This window comes from Camelus ferus, chromosome 11, assembly GCF_009834535.1.
Source record: "Camelus ferus isolate YT-003-E chromosome 11, BCGSAC_Cfer_1.0, whole genome shotgun sequence".
NCBI lineage: Eukaryota > Metazoa > Chordata > Mammalia > Artiodactyla > Camelidae > Camelus > Camelus ferus.
In genome coordinates, this window is record NC_045706.1 from 32,395,281 (window position 1) to 32,412,515 (window position 17,235).

At 45.1% G+C, this 17,235-nt stretch overlaps 1 protein-coding gene across 1 annotated transcript in view; it reads right to left on the reverse strand.

Moving 5' to 3' along the window:
- PCGF5 (polycomb group ring finger 5) overlaps window positions 1-11,169 on the reverse strand; it is a 116,903-nt gene extending 105,734 nt beyond the window's left edge. The window contains exon 1 of the mRNA XM_032491334.1: window positions 11,041-11,169. The gene's annotated coding sequence lies outside the window, so the exon portion shown is untranslated. The remainder of the gene's footprint in view (window positions 1-11,040) is intronic.
- Window positions 11,170-17,235: the final 6,066 nt, after the last annotated feature.

Here is a 17,235-nt window from a genome sequence, read left to right on the forward strand (position 1 = left end):
TGAGGCAGCAACATCAACCCACTTGAAATGCTCATCCTTCAACTGTCACACATAGTAAAAACACATTTCTTTGTTAAGTCACAGTCCTGTGGAGTCACTGTTATAGCAGCTTAATCTTACACTCAGCGTATCAGTGATTTATATTATTATGACCTATGTAAATACTGTTATCTGCTGAGTGAACTGCACTGTGTCTCTCTTCTTGTACAGCTATTTAATTTTTCTGGAGTTTATAATTGGCCCTTTTTTCCCCACTGACTAGGTTTTTTGAGTCAATAATTCATCCAAAATGCTCCACAGGAACTGGAAAGCCTGCTGAGGAATATTCTAATCTTGTCAGATGTATCAGATCATCTATCAGTTTTGCTTTCATTTGGGAATTCCCTCCTGGAGCAGACCCTCCTCCTCTTCTGATCTGGACTGGCTTCTCTCTAGGTCTGTGGCACTACTGTCATCCTATAATTTTCTTTTGCTTTTCTCCTTTGTTAGACTGTTTCTAGAATCCCATATATTATTCTTTCTTGGTTTATGCCCACATTTTGCTAAAATACACCATCCAGTAGCTTCCTGTAAAAACATGCATAGAGAATAAATTTTTGAGAACTTTCACACCCACAAGATGTCTTTTTATTGTATCTCCCAGTTGATAGTTTGTATCTGAAATTCTAGATTGTCTTCAGAATTCTGGAAGAATTCATCCATTGTTCTTTAGATGACATTCCAATTTCCAATCTTTTTGTATGTGATCTGTTTTTAACCCTGCCAAGATTTAGCTTATTCCCATTTCCTTAATATTTTGAAATTTTATAGTGATATGTCTTACACATTGATTGTGTGGCTTTTTTTTTTTTTTTTTCTCATGCATTTGCCTGGCTAGTTTGCGAACTCTTTTAATCTACAAACATACGTCTTCCAGTTCTGGGGAAATAGCTTGCATTATGTCGTTACTAATTTCCTTTCCTTTCCCCTGTAGTCTCTTTCTGGAACTCTTATCAGTGTGACATGATGTTTGTTCAGCTGATGCTCCAACTCTATTTTTCCCCTCCTTTTTCTACTTTTTTGCTTTTATTTCTACTTTATGTTCTGATCCTTCCAATGATTTTTTTAATCATCTTTCTTTTAATTTCTAACACCCATTTCTTATTCTCTGATTATTACTTTTTTACAGCCTTGTTCTTATTTCATTAATTATAGCTGGATTGGTTTTGATTACTCTCATTTTTCTTCTTCTCTTTGCATTTCTGTTTCCCCCATGATTTTTGTTCTCATTTGTTCTGGTTCCTGCCCTCTTATTTTTGAATGCTTTCTTCAAATGTCTTATATTCACTGGCTATCTGTTTATATTTAAGAGTAAGGCACTAAAAAGCTGGATGCAAGTTCCATGTTCATAAAAGAGAAGGAGTGGGGTTACTGACTAGTGGTTTCACTGTAGGAAGAATGGGTGGTAAGTTTTCTCATTGTGGGACTGCAAATATCAGTATCTGCAGGTCTTTTCTTTAGGGCTGTTCATTTTGTCCAGAGAAGAGTCCTTCAATATCCTGCCTGGGTTAGTAATTACCCAGCTATCCTAGGATTGAGGGTGGCTTAAAAAAAGCATCAGGTCTCTCTGTTTGGTTACGCATAATTTCATTAAATTCCTCTGTTTTCAGTCGAACATTTCACTTTTACCCTCTTTTTTGCCTAGTACCCCTAAATCCATAACTGTTAGTTTACTTCAATTTCTCCAGAGAAAAAATATCCAGTCTCTGATAAGGACTTCATCTTGCTCTAAGGGATGAGGGAAGTGAACTGAGGGTCTAGATCCTTTTACAGACGTTCAGTCCCTTATTTTCAGTCCCATGCCCCACTCCAAAGCCTCCAATTCCAGAGCCTTTCTCGGGTTCTGGGGGATGAACTGGCTGCTTCTTCCCAGTATCTATTCCCAACCTCCCTGAAGGGCACTGAGGGATCAATGTTCTCTACTATCCCAAATCAGTCGCCACAGGTCTGTCTGCTTTTCACCCTCCAAAAATTTGTGAGTGTCTCCTACCTTATGTTTACCATCACTACAGTGGTACTTCAGGAGGGACTGACAGGAAACACAAGTTCAGTCCACCAAATTCTCAAATGAGGTTCCAATTACTCAATCTTACAACCATAGAAACTTCCCCCTAAAGATGAGCCTTTATCAATTTTTGAAATACTCAGTTTTTCTGTTTTTATAGACACACTTGACTAGCTAAGATACTTTCCTGATTATTTTAGTATTTATCATCATTGTCTGTTTTAATCATAAATTTATTATTATTATTTAAGAGACTCCTTTTCTGGATACCACAAAAGACTTCTGATTTATTGACTCATTAATTCTTAAAAGATGGTAGAATTTAGAACACTAGAAGATCATAATTAAGGAAAACACAATTTTTTTTTTCTTTCATGCAATAAAGCTGTTTTCACTGACTCTTTCTTACCACTTCAAATTTAGCCTATGGTAGCCTGAGCTGAAAGGTATTTGCCTCGATAATGGTTAAGTATTTCCAAGATGACCTTTGATTACTGTGCAAAGTCATCATCAATACTAGAGTCTTAGCTGTTTCATTTCTAAAAACAGGCAAAAGAGGGATGATCAGAACATTAAAAAAAAAAATTAGGCATGAGAAGTTTTCTAACATCCAAAGGATCACAACTCTTTCAGTCCTATTCAAAGGACACAAATCTGGAAACTCAGCCAGAAGATTTTGATCTTTAAGGCTGAAAACCCAGGACTTGTCCAAAACACTATATTCATAGTTATAGAAATAACAAATAACTACAGAGTAAAACACTAATATTACTCCTTTGCTCTAATTCCACTCAAAGGAGCACATATTTTGGATCTGTCAATATTCATAATTGCCTCCTGCTACTACTCGTAACTTCCCTGAAAAGAAAACCAAGCATCTAACAAAGAAAAAGGATTCCTATGGGGGTGGGGAGGAATGAAACTGTCCTATTTCTTGAGCTGGAAGGTAGCTACATGGATGTTCACTTTCTAAATAATTCATTGGACTATACATTTACATTTCAAAAGTTATATACGTGTTATATTTTATAGTTAAAAAAAGACCTTTTAACAGTTAAAAGAGAAATAGATAAAAAGGCAAAATTTTCATTTGTCATGAAACACTGTGCTTTAATCTCACTTGGCCAGACACGGAGACGGAGAAAGGGAGAAACTCATCACGATTTACCTGAAGTGCCTACCAGAGTGAGTCCCACCAAATTTCAGTAGTCATCTTAGTTATTTTATTTGAAACACTTTAATTTAAAAAAGTTCTTAAACCTCAAAACGTACCTTGTATCCCATATGGTAATACTGATACCTTACATTCGCATGACACTATTTATTTGCAAAGAGCTTTCACATCAAATACCTGGGAACAGAACAGGCGTTATTTTCTCCCATGCTGCAGATGAGGAAACTGAGGCATGTAACAATGAATTAGTAAGGTCACTGGTAGTGACAGAATCAGGACAAATTCCAAGTGTTGTATGGCCAATGAAGGGTTCCTTAAGTATTTTAGGAGGAGAAAGAACTTTCTACTTTTCCAAAGTTCTGAATTGAAAAATAGGATATCAAAGCTGGTGGTCTCTGCTGCGACATCTGTGAGTTTCCCGAGATCCCCAGCGAGGAAGGAGAGCCACTAGGCATGGCTATGAAATAGATTAACTATGGACCTATGTGTAAACCATTCTGAGTCATTTCACTCACTTCTAGTCAACATAATAATGCACCTGCTGCCTCAGAAGTTAAACTCCAGTGCAAACAGGAAAGTTATGAGTGGTGTATAACCTTACATGCCAGAGGACCAAACGCCTCTCTCCCATGCCCAGGGTTTCCAAGGGAGGGCTATTCCCAATCCACTGCTGTCTTCTTGCCCTACACCATTATCTCCCCATAGAGGTGGAGCAAGTTATGTGGTTGGTGCGTGACAGCCATGGCTCTGTTTCTCAGTTCACAAATGGATGGAGTTTTTCTATGAAAGGTAGTAGGCATGAAAGGTTTGGACTCTTTCTCTTTGCCTGAACAGTGAAAGGCAGAAACCTGGGTATTTCTGCTCTGCAGCCTCAAACTTTCCATCCAGTAGGCTGTTTCAAAGTCTAGCCTCATGTGTGGAGGGTGCACAAGACCATTCTGGGCTTCACAGCACGCTGTGTCTCCCAGTCTGGTCTTCAATAACAAAGTTAATATTTTGTCCATCTGCTGATTCTTATTTATTTTTTTCATTATTGTGGAAGAACTGGTGCTTTCCATGGGTCCTCCTCAAAGACACCATCACCTGCCCTTCAGGTAGAAGTCAGAGCACGTGGACCCGACCCCATAGCTCTCCTCAGTGGGGTTCCGTGCCTGCCAACACTGGTGCTCTAAGAGCAGAGGGCAAGCTGAACAGCGAGGAAGCATTCCAAGACTTTGTTCACTGGATCCTTTAATTGGTTCTTCTGCCTTAGGGGGCAATATTGAACTGAGATTGAGGGATTCTGGTTCTTTCCAGAGCCAGCTCTGCCACATATGTCTGTGATCTGGGGCAGGTCTCAAATCTTCTTCGAAAGCCTTTAAAAGACTTTAGCTTCTCCATCTTCCCTCTCTTTAAGGTCCTCTCCAACTCTACAGACTAAAGGCTCAGAAAGGCTTTAATAAATGTTTTCCAGAATTTTTTAAACAGATCCTGACATTGGTCTATAATCATCTGACATCCTGTCCCCATAATTCCTGAAGGTCAGTGAGCTTCCACCTCATGCTTGAGTCACTTCACCCTCCTCTAGTTCAGCCACACTCTGAATTTACATTGTTGCTCATTTCTGATCCCTCCATCATGGTAAGACAGATACTCTAAAAGTCCCCAAGGCCCTTAAGCACTGGCCCCAGGACTCCCCCTCCACATCTGCATTTCTCCCTTTCCTTCGTTCAGCTGAACCAGCCACCACACATTCTAATCTCATTCTCACTTATCCTCCCGGCCCATCAACACTCTAGTTTCACTTGCCTTCCTACTCAACCCAGGACCCATATGGAGCTGGCAGTTTCAATGATACTCACACCATCTCCACTTCCAATTTTCTGAGGATTGCTGGAGAAAGTCATAAATACAGGGAAGGTTCGCCCTCTCACCAGGCTATGGCCCCTGAGCAATCTGTCAGGCCCTCATCACCTTTGGCTCCCACAGCTACTCCAAACCTTTCCCCCTCCTCCATCTCCCAACTTTACCTCTCACTCTCAACATACTCAGCAAATAAACTGGCCTCCTCTGTTCTTCTTTCTTTCTTAAAAAGGGGGAACTAACCTATTTCAAATGCAGTCACACTCCCTCCCAGCTTCCAACTTTACTCTCTAAATCTCAGTTTCTTTTTGGTTCATTTAATCTTTTCCCCTCCATGTCACACTTGTTTTTCCATGAATAACTAACGACCTTTGTCATGATCAAATGATTTATTACTCAAAACAGGACTTTGTTTTAGAATCAAAACAGTCATTACTTGTCCAAATATCTGTAATATTTGTCCAAACATTGTCCCACTTATTGGGGTAACACGTGTGACCAGAGACCATCCTGGGCAATCGGATGTATGGTCACCCTATCGAGCTCCTATCCCTTCTTCCTGATGAGAGCCTGGTGCATCCACCGCCCCCCACTCCCTCTCCTGATCATCAGTCTCTCCTGCTCCAATGACCACCACTCTACCCACAATACTCTTGGGCTTTTCTCATGGCTTCGTTTAAAGAGTGTTTCACTGCACTCTCATCACCTCAAGTTATTGTCCTCTCCGATTTTCACGGTCCAGCCCTAGTCTGCACTCACTCTCTGCACTTTCTTCCCACTCAGGTGCCTCACGGGTACCTGGCTGACTTCTGTCTCCACTGCCCAGTGACCCTGATCCTCAAAGGCTATTAGCAATGGTCTCATGAACAAATCTCATGACCTTTTCCCAGTGTTCAATCTCAGCCCCTCTACCCTACTTGTCCTCTCCAAATTCTCCTTCCTCCCCTCTCTCCCTATCTTTTCCTTGTTCTCTTTCTGCTTCTTTCTTCTTTGCATCCTGTCAGCCCCAGTCTGTCTCCCTCCAAGCCCATGAATATGGTTTTTCCATGCTCCTCCCTGGCCTTTTCTTCTCCTCACTCACACTCCGAACCCTTCTCGGTGCTTCACTACCCACCTTCCCTAAGAATGCTTGCAAATGCATCTCTGTTTTTAATGGCTCCCATCCATTTGGATGGTCCACAGGCACAAAGAAATTATTATATCCAAATCAAACTTATAATCACGCCGATTAATTAGACAAATATTTACTGACTGCATACTACTTATGGTGCTTTACCAGTGGCCCTTCCTAACTATTTCAATTTCTGCTATCACCATCCAACATCACTCAGCTCCAGTCTTGGACTTCCCCCTCAATTCTCTCATCCAATTAGCCAACAAGTCCTGTTGCATTTACTGTTTCTATAGTGTCTCACCCAACCCCACTGCCCCCAGTCATAATTTAGGTTCTCACTGCCTCTTGTCTGGAAACCATTTTAATAGCTTTCTAACTGGGATTATCCATGGCTTCCACAGTACAGATTAATCCTTGTAAAGCACAGCTTTAATCACATCATTCCCCGACTCAAACTACCTTTGATAGTTATCTACTGCCTACTAACCGGGCTCCTTAGCCCAGTGTTCAAGATGCTCACAATATGGTCCTAACTCTGCCATGCAGTCTGCCATCCCACTTTCCTGCCTCAAGACTCCTCACCCCTCAGCTTAACCATATTCCTCTGCATCCCTGGATATGCTCAGATATTCCTTCCTTCAAGTCTGAGTGCAGGCTGACCCCCTCATCTCTGGCAGCTGATAGTGTTTTCCTCTTCTGTAATCACAAAGCACTTACTTTCTGCCTCTGTAACAGTCCCTCCACGTGCTAAGGCCTTTGGTTATCTGTCTTACGCTCCCTACATGCCCCCTAAGCCTCTTAAAGAAAGGCTGGGTATGTCTGAGTAACCCATACCCTCCTCCTACTGCCTTATGTACAGGAAGCTGAATGAGAGGTTGAAACAGTCAGGTTAACTTTGTATCCATCATTCAAAGCATATAAAATAATGAAAATGTACTTAATATCATCAAAGCTAATCATGCCAAATGCTTAGGAAGGCCCAGAAATTAACGATTTCTGCAGTTGCTCTTGGTAGATCAAGAATGTACACATGTATCTTTTCACTTAAACTAAAACTGTAGAACTGTGTATTCTTTATCAGTTCCTTAAACTACACAGTTAGACAAAATCTTAGGGATCATTTAATTCCCCTCCTCCCATGGTAATCATGAATTCTCCAGTTGGGAAAAAAAGAAGCTTTGAGAAATTAAGCTGCTCCCCTGGTCACATAAATCAGAAGTCATAACATAAAAGTTGCCATTTATGAAGGGCCTTGTGTACATGCGGCACTGTGTATACATTATCCCAGTCTCACAGCAGTCCTTCAAGGTAGGTGGTATCACCCCCACTCAGAGACAAGAGGATGCTCAAAAAAATTAAAGTACCTTGCTACAGGGAGCCCTGTTTGTTAGGGGCAGACCTGAGCTTCAGCCCCAATTCTGTCTAGCTGTAATATCTAGGCTTGTCTAACTGGATACTGTGCCAAAGGCAAGACCTACCAGACGTCCTGCAACAGCGTGCAACTGTTTCTTCAGGCAATAGTTGTGCCAACTAAGCAAGCATGCATACCTATAAGGTGTAAGCCATTGTAGCTGAAGTTTTTGAAGCATGAAAATTAAACAACAGCTTCATTACTATAAAAGTTCTAAGGCTAATTACTGCCAACATTCTTTCTTCTCAAAAGACTTCTTCAGCCTGGAAAAGATACGTTTTCCTGCTTTTTCAATTCTCAGATATATTTTCAACTTAAAATAAATTTGTCCAACAACACCCAACATGTATTTGTCAAACCCCAAGATGCCCAAGGCACATGGAAGGGCACAAAGCTGAATAAAACATAATTTTACTGTCTGAGAGCTCACCGGCAAGAGGCAGACCACGGATTACTCAAGACAGGAACCACTCGTCCCCCAGCTATGGGAGCTCTGGCTAATTTGAGGATTTCCAACAAGAAGTCAGGACGCTTGGTTCTAATCCCAGCCCTGCATACTGGGCAAGTCATTTCACTGTGCCTTAAGTTTCCTCAATAAAGGGAGGGATAAGAAGGAATAAACTATGCCAAGCAATTTGAAGATCGCTTTTAGCTTTAAAACTGTATTATATCTGAGCTTACTCTTGAGATCATGCTTCTGAAAGTGATAACGGCTACTATTATGGAAAGGGAACTGTTGAAAACTCACTCTTCTTTAACAGAGAGTTGAGAAGTACTGAGTTCTGAAAATATTCCTACAGGTTTACAGCCGACTAATATGCCTCTGAAGTTTGTTATTTATATATAATAAAAAAGTTCATTAAAGTTTGTCCTCGAAGGAGGCAGTATGAAGCACTACATTCAAATCCTTCTTCCATTATACCACTGATATATTACAGTTTTAACTTAATTTTTACATTGAACTTAATGATTCTATCTACTCCTTCCATCTATTCTTCTGCGGAGTTATCAACATTAACAACAACAAAGCAGAGATGTAAATCTTGTATTCATTTAGCTAAATGAACACTTCATATTACGTGCTACCTACTATGGACCTTCTAAAACTGCAGCTAAATTTGAGGTTGGTGTGCAGGAAGTGGGGACAGAGGAATATAGAAATATCAGTATTTCAAATATGAGTGGAAACAATACCATGGGAATCTGATTTTGCCGATTCCCTTTCAATATCCTACATTTTTTCAATTAGCACAGATAATATTTTTATCACCCATTAACTTATACAGTAACACACCTTCCGTTGACAAGGCTCCACTTGCCTTATCTTTCTTTCTGCTCAGCATCTTAGGATATGATGCTCAAACCCATGTTGCGCTATAAGTTAACAGCACAGAGGAGGAAGTAAATCAATCAAAAGAAAACTGGAAGAAAAAAAATAGAACTGTAACGTCTTAGTGCTTTGTCCACACCTGGCAATGAATTTCAACTGACAAAGTTTCATGAAGAAGTCAGGGAAAAGGAATGCATTCATTCACTAGTCAACAAATCCTGAGTGCCTAATAGGCCAGGCACTGATCTAGGTGCTAGAGTTATGGCAATGGAACAAATCAGGCAAAGATTCCTGCCACAATGGAGCTTACCTTCTAGTGCAGAGAGACAGGATTTAAAGGACACCCCCCCCCAAAAAAAATCACTCCAGATGACAATTTAGAGCTATGAAGAAAATAAAATAGGATTGCGGGTGGTGGTCCCTGGGGTGAGGGATGAAAGGCCTTGCTGAGGAGATGCCATCTGAGATGGGTCCTAAACGATGAGAAAACTTTACTCTTAATCCTACAAGCGTGGGGGTGTGGTGGGAATGAGCCAAGTTGGTCTTTGAGGGTGGTCGCAGTGGTCAAAAGTTCTGAATTAATGTCAAGTTAGATTTCTTTTAGGATTCGGCTCAAGAAAAAAAAAAAAACCATAAAACAACAAACCCCAAAACCTAAACCTTTAAGTAGGACTCCTCTACTTAGGAGCCACTTATTTTTCTTTTAAGATCCACTAACTTTCAAAGTTTTTGCTAATTACTTTAGCGGTACTTAAGTAGAGGCAATTACTAGGAGGATTCCTTCAGAGCCCAATACCTCACTCGACGCCATCCAGATTCTGAATGAGAGAGGACCCAACCCTGCAGCGAATCAGCGCTCCTCCACCGACTCATTAACGCAGCCAGGTGGAATTTTGTAACCCTTCCAAGAACCTCAACAAGCCTCGGAAAATCTGGAAACCCGACCCCTCAGAGTTCCCCAAAATTGCAGAAGGAGGAAGGAAAATAAGCTGCCACCCTTTTGCATTACCTCTCCCCGAGCCCTCCAGGCGTCATCGCCGCAAGGGCCGCCGTCCCTGGGTCAGAGGCACCCGGTGAGTACGCGCGGGGTGTACCCCGCATGAATCATCCGCGCCCGGTCCGCGGGGCGATGATTCATTCTCTGCCCCGGAGCCCACGGCTACACGTTCCGGGCGGACTGGGACGGCCGCACACGCAGCTTCCTTAATATTAAACAAATGTTTCAAAGTACAAATGCCCGGAGCCAGAAATGTGTCGACCCAGGCGAGGCGGCCGAGAGGAAACAGCACGTTTCGGCCGCTGCCCGAGAGTCCCCAGGGCCAGGACGGGAGCTGCGAGCACGTCCGTCCATCCCGCTGCCGCCACCCCCCGCCTCCTGGCCACGGCCGGCGCGCGGGCGGCACCCGCAGGGGGCGCGGAGGGTGCACAGGTGGGTCCCCGCCCGGCCCGGCCTCCCGCCCCTCCCCGCCCCTCGCGGAAGGCCGACGCGCCGCCCGCTCGCCCCTTTCCTCTCCGTGACATCTTATATAATAACCCGAGCGAATCAAAACGGAAGCGACGCGCGCTGCCGGGGCCCGGCTCCCGGCCGCCACTGGATGCTCGCGCCCCAAGCCCCCGGCCCCCCAACTAGGCGCCAGGACGCGCGGCTTCGGGCGGGGGAAGGGCCCGAGCGCCGCCTCGGCTCGTCCCTCCTCGGCGAAGGCGCTGCCGCCGCCGCCGGTCCCCGTCAGGAAGCCGCGAGCGTCACAAACTGCGTCAGCTTCTTCGAACACGTTTCCTGGGCTCCCTCCAGCCAGGGGGCCGGCTGCTCCCGCGGCGGGGCCGCGGCCCGGGCTGGCGGGAGCCCCTCCAGGGAGGAGAAAGTTCCTCCGGGCCCTCCCCTCGTCCGCGCCGCGCCCGGCCCCGCCGCGCCTCCAGCCCTTCTCCGCGCGACGCCCGCCAGGATGGCAGGTTGGGCAACTTGTGACCCCCGAGCGCCAGGCGGCCCCCTCCTGCCCGCCGGTACGCCCGGCGCCGGGGGCCTCCCCGCCCCCCTCCCCGGCCCGGCGGAATACGGCCACGCCAGAAACTTCCCCGGGCCGCGCGGGGCGGGGGAGCCGCCCGGGTCCCCGCGCATCGCCCTTACCTTGCTCTCGGGAGGCCACGAGCCGGGCGGGGCGCGTGGTGCGCGAGCGCGCGCGCGTGGGGCGGTAGGTGAGGGCGCCCGCGCCGGCGGGGGCGGGGCGGGGGTGCGGGCGGCGCGGGGCGGGGGGGCCGCCCCGGCGGGCGGGCGGGCAGGCGGCTCGAGGCGAGCGGAGCCGGCGGCGGCGGCGGCGGCGGCGGGCGCGGGGCGAGCGCGCCGAGGGGGCGGAGGAGTTGCCGTGGGTTTGTTTACGCATTGCTGCCCGGCTCGGGGCACAGCCCGCACTCCCTGATTGGACACAAACTGGGGCACAGCCTCTCGCCGCCGCCCGCCAGGCCTCCTCGAGCCGCCGCCGCGCAGCTCCCGGAGCGCCCTGCCCGGCATGGCCCGCGGTGGCGTCCGGGCCTGGAGGGGACGAGCCGCGGCGGCTGCCGGGGGCGGGCGCCGAGCCACTCGTTGGGCCCGGGCTCGCCAGCGCCCACCTGTAGGGGCCCGACCTTGGCAAGGAGAAATTCGAAACTTCAGAGGCTGGAGTCATCGTACCATCCGGGCGTAGAAGGGACATTTTTTCTGCCCCTAACCCACCACCCGATCCCACCCCACCCCAACAGACGGAGGATGTTTGCCCTTGATGGAGAGAAAAGCAGCTCAAATGTCAATATATGCCCCTTCGGCGATGGTCAAGCTGAGGCTTCCTATGTGAGCTACCCCTGGGAGCTCGCAGTTCCTTCTCCTGTTTCCAGCTTCTCTGCTTGTAAATCCGTCCTCCGCGCAGCATTCAAAGTTGCCATCCCAGAAGTGACCTTGCCACAGGACGCTCAAGATCCTCTGATGACTCCTGTAGCCTCAAGCCCCAGTTCCTTAGTCTGAGTCCTCTGCAGCTGGGCCTCCACCTTTCAGTCTCTTCTCCACTGCCGCCTCACCCCCCAAACCCTTGTCTACAGACAACACCTCAGATGCCCCTGTCCTTTCATAATTGATTCTGATCCTGCTTTGTTCTCTGCCAGAAACCCCATCGATCCCTCCAGCGTAGACTCAGCTTGTACACCATCTCCTACTATCTCGGTGCAGCCTCCTCGACCCCTGTGCAGAATCCTCCCCCTGTGGCTTGAGGGTCAGTCATATGCCTACTCTGTGCCCCCACTAGACTGTGGAACAGGAACCTAGTTTTAACACGGTTCTGGGGATGGGAGAGATGAACGCTTGAAGAATAAAACTGAGTGTCTGCAGCTCTGCTGGGACTGCAAAACTTCAAGAGCATCTCTATCAAGAGGGTCTCCTGACAGACCATCCACAAACCTTATCTTGCAAAAATCAAACACTTTGAAAACCCGAGATTGCCCTCCCAGTGTGTCTCTGTGTTTCCACCTCACCACACCTAGCTGTGTGCCGTCTGTACTCATTATGGGCACTTAATGATTCTTGGAGGAACAAAAACTGAGATGTTCCTTATGCTGAGGCTCAAGATTATTAAAATGAGTATAGTAAATCATGAAGAAATAGACATGAATGGCCACAAACCCAGTCATTTTACAGATAATTCCCTGGCTAAGAGCCCCTCCACTCTGACAGCCACTGTGGATCCATCGCTCTCCAATCAAGCAATGGAGAAGTGGACCCGGACCCTCCCTGACTCTTGGAATGGCTGGGTTTCTTACTCACTAGATGCACTGCTTTCAGTCCCCCTGCGAAAGCTGTGTTTGAACTCTGAGGGTGAATCCAAGAACAAAAGTTTTCTTTTCTAGGTTCCTCGATAGTGATCATTTAATGCAGTGTATTAGTTACAAAGCTGTTGAAAGAACTATAATTACAACCAGGGAAAGGTGAGGCAACCCTGAGATTAGCAACTGCTGGGTGCATCTCCTAGGTCTGGAGGGATAAAGGGAAGAGGCTTCCAGGACCAGGAAGGGCTTATCCAGTGGGCGCTGGAGCCATGAGGGATGTTCAGCTACTGCTGGAGATGCCTCCCAAAGCAGAAAGAGGGGAAGGAATCCCCTGGCCTTTTCCTTCCTCACCCTCTAGGACCACCCAGTAGTAGGACACAAGAGAGACCAGTGGACAAGATACAGGAGGCAGAGTTCAGAACCCCTCCAGTACAGGACAAGGAAAGAGGAAGGAATCTGAGGTTGCACTGGACTTGGATGCTTGATTACCTCCAGGACTTGATTACCTCTGGGACTCTCCCTCTGGGGCTTGGCTTCTCTGTGGGCAGCACAAACTTTCTCTTTCTTTCTGAGTCCCAGAACTCTCTCTCCTCTCTCTTTGCTCTTTTGCTTCCATTTCTCCTCTGTCCACTTCTTTACCATGACTCCCTTATGTTCCCTTTTTTCTCTTACTACTCTATCTCTGGCTCATTTTTCTCTTTGTGTTCCCACATACCTCCTCCTACCCTTGACCTCTGCTTATCCTACTCCTTCCTGGGTAGGATGGAAGCCTTCTTCAGCATGAAGGAGATGAGCAGTTTCTTACAGAGGTGATGGAATTTGGAACTATCATATTGTTGCCTCTCTAGGCAACATATGCGAAATATTTTACATTTGTTATCTCACCTCACATATACTAGCTGGGCACTATTGAATATAACTGGTGTCTTCATGATTGCTGGTTTCAGGGAAGGCTTTGCTGGTGCAGGTCACCAGCGACACTGCTGCTAGTCCTCTTAACCTTCCTCATCTCTTAAGTGTCTCTCTCCACCCTTTCTTCTCCGTATCCTACATCTTTTCCTTTCATTAGCACAGATATTTTTCCTAGATCCCAAACCCCAACAGTCTAATACATCTCCACTCTAAATCTCCGAAGATTGAGAATGGCTCTTTGAACGAGGTAGCGTTTCAGTTGGCTTTGAAGGCTGGGTAGAATTTCAATAGATGGAGATTGAGGAAGGACAGTCTTAGTAGAGTGAAAAATCCAACTTGACTGAAACATAAGAGATGACTAGGAAAGACCAGATTTCAGAAATTTGTCTTTAAATCTCAGTTCTCTAAGACAGGGCACTCAGAAACACAGATTAATTCTAAGCATATTTAGAATAGGTATAATTCATGTAATTAGAATCATAACATTTTAAAACTAGAAAGAAATCTGGACATTGTCTGGCCTTACATGTCCACTTTTAAGGGCACTGAGGCCCAAAAGACTTCTCTACCTGGAGTATCATGGTAGTTAAACATGGGCATTAGAGTTTGGCTACCTGTATTCAAATCCCTGCTTTGACAAATGTTAGGTTATATGAGCTTGAGCTTATCTGTGTTTAAGTTTCCTCATCTATAAAATAGGAAGTAGAACCTATCTTGGTGGGTTGTTGTTAAGAATTAAATGTTTTTACAGGTAAAACACATAGCACACTGCCTATCAGATAGTCTGTCTTCAATAAATATAGGTAAGTAGTGTTATGTTTTCCCAAAGCCATTCTGCTGGCAGACACCAGAGCCAGAAGTGGCCCCCCCAAATCTCTTAAGCCATAGTTGAGTGTCCTCTCCATTACTAGAAGTTATATCTCAGGGTGCTTGTTGAATGCCATCTATGGGAATATGGTGCTCCTCTTGTCTGCCGTTTAAAGAAGTTCTCAGTTATCTTTCTAGCTCCTGTTCCTCCACACTTCCTGCTGCCTGTTCTGTACCAACCTCAGCACTCCCACTGTGCAATCAGTGCTGCATGTGTGAGGTTCCCCGAGCGAAGAGGGACATCAAAATTAGCAGTGGACCTGTATTTCATAGTCAACAATATAGTTTACAAGTTCCGATACAGTCAAATTTTACTGATTTAAATTTTAAAGGACCAACAAAAAAAATCATTGAATTAAAGGGATATGGATGACCTGTCATTCTGCAGCCTACAAAGTGTCAAACCTACCAGTTTAAATTTTGGTAGTTCCTTAGGGGAACTCACTGGCATCAAGAAAAAGCCTTCCTTGAATTGAGTGTCCAGTCCTTCAACAAAAATGTGATGGTAAGAATCTTCTTTGACCCCCCTACTTTTCCTTTCCGGGTGCCTGGTCCTGCTTTTCAAAACTCCCCCAGCTCCAGGATCTTCATGCAGCCTGCTCTCTGGACTCTAAGCACCTTGAGGAAATGAACCACAATCTCCTCACCTTCTCATCTCTAGAAAATAGCTCAGGATCTGGGCACAACAGGTGTCCACGTGTTGTTGAACCGACTGTTGCAATAAATGCCACACATACCAAAAGATCCCTTCTGCCTCCTCTTCCAAAGCTTTGCCTCCTCAGTTGATTGTCGTTAGCTAGTTGTCAGCTTGCTACACTAATTCACCAGAAAGCACGACAACAGCTGAATGTGAAATACATGTGGATTTCCCAATACAAACCACACCCACAGGGTTTTTTTTAATGGTGGAAATCCAGGCAGTATTTTAAGGGTCAGGAAGGTATTTTGGGGGCAGCTGGACTTTCCTAACCCCCTCACATCACACCACACAAACTGAAGCTTATCTTTCCTATAAATAGAGACTACTTGACTTTGATTGTTTCACATTTTAGTTTAGATTTCTTAGGTTAATTTATAGACAGCCTCTGTTCTTCATATGGCTGTATTAATTATCCTGCTGAAGTCATTTCTTACAAGGCATAGTTTTCTTTAATCTTAAAAATGTTGGTGGGGGTGTGTAGCTCAGTGGCAGAGCACATGCTTAGCATGCACGAGCTCCTGGGTTCAATACCCAGTACCTCCATTAAAAAAAAAAAAAAAAAAGTCAATCATTGTCCCGTTTTTCTCTTTTACTTCAAAGCCAGACTAATGACCCAATACCTTGAGCACTCACTGACTCTTTAATCCCCAATATCTTTCTTCTACTTCCTCTATTTCATTTACAGGTTTTCTCTAGGAAGCTGGAAGGAATTGAAGGATTAATTCTAGATCAACTCCTCATTTTATAGGAGAGGCTACTGAGGCACAAATGTCAGTGGCAGAATCTCGAATTCCCAAAGCCATCATCTGCCATGCCTTGTCCATCTGAAAGGGTCCATTGCCAGCTGCCCTCCTGACTTCCCTATTTCTACCTGTCACCACCATCCTTTGGGCCCTTTAGGATTAAAATGAATGGTCTTTGACTCTTCCTTCCCTTCGTGCCTCCTCTTTCACATCAGGATGTCTCTCTGACCCATCTTTCTAGTCTGAACTGGCACATGGTTCAGGGCATTTTCTCTTTACAACTGTGTTACTACAATAGGTTGCTAAAGGTTTCATTGTCTCTCTCCAACCTCTTCCTCTTATACAGAGTGAACCTAGCAGAACTGTCTTAATATAACTTAATTTTTTTTAGTTACAATAAAATGGTGACATTTTGCCATATAAAATAAAATTCAGTGTGCATTTAGACTATCAATAAAATACAAGTTTATTATTGCCAAGCCTTTCCAGTTCTGAGACATAGCCCAGTAAACTAGCTGTGCGACCTTGGGCAAGTTATTTAACTTCCATGAACTGCCATGTCCACAGTCTGTTAATTGGTGATGTTATTAGTATATGTGCCTAATGCATAGGGTAATTTGAAAATTAGATAAAATAAAAATGTAAGGTTTATTTATTAATAACAGTACCTATAATAGCTAATATTTGTTGAGGTTACTATGGACCAGGCATTATTCTAAGCTCTTTAAATGAATTATATCATATTGACCCTTTAATATAGATTCCATTATTATTTCTAGTTGAGAAAACTAAAGCCCAAAGGAGTTCCAAAGATCAACAAGCCAAGAAGTGGCTGAACAAGGATTCAAAACCAGGCAGGCAAACCTGGGCAAACCTGTATGCCACAGACTGGAACATGGAAGGCACTTAGTAAATGGGACTTGTTTTATTGCTGTTATTTATTATCAGTATTATCACTTTAAAGAGAGGAGGAACCCTTTTCTCTGCTCTCCTTCCAGATTTCTTTCAAAAGTTGAGCCTTAGCATCACTTTAGGAAGAGATGGATCATTTACGATAATCCAGTTTGCTGGGTGCCACTTGTTTCCACTTCCCAACAGAGGCTGGAGGGGTGATTCGGGATTCTTGCACTGCTGGAGCCCTGTACTCACCCTGATCCTCCCTGTCCCCACTCTGGCCTCCATAATATTCTTGATAAAATGGGAATCACACAGACAAGCTCTGACCCAAGAATAGTTCATAGTGACAGGTCAAAGTTCCTTTAGGGCTTTCTCATGGTTGGGAGCAGAATTTTCTCTGTGTTGAGCTCTGTTT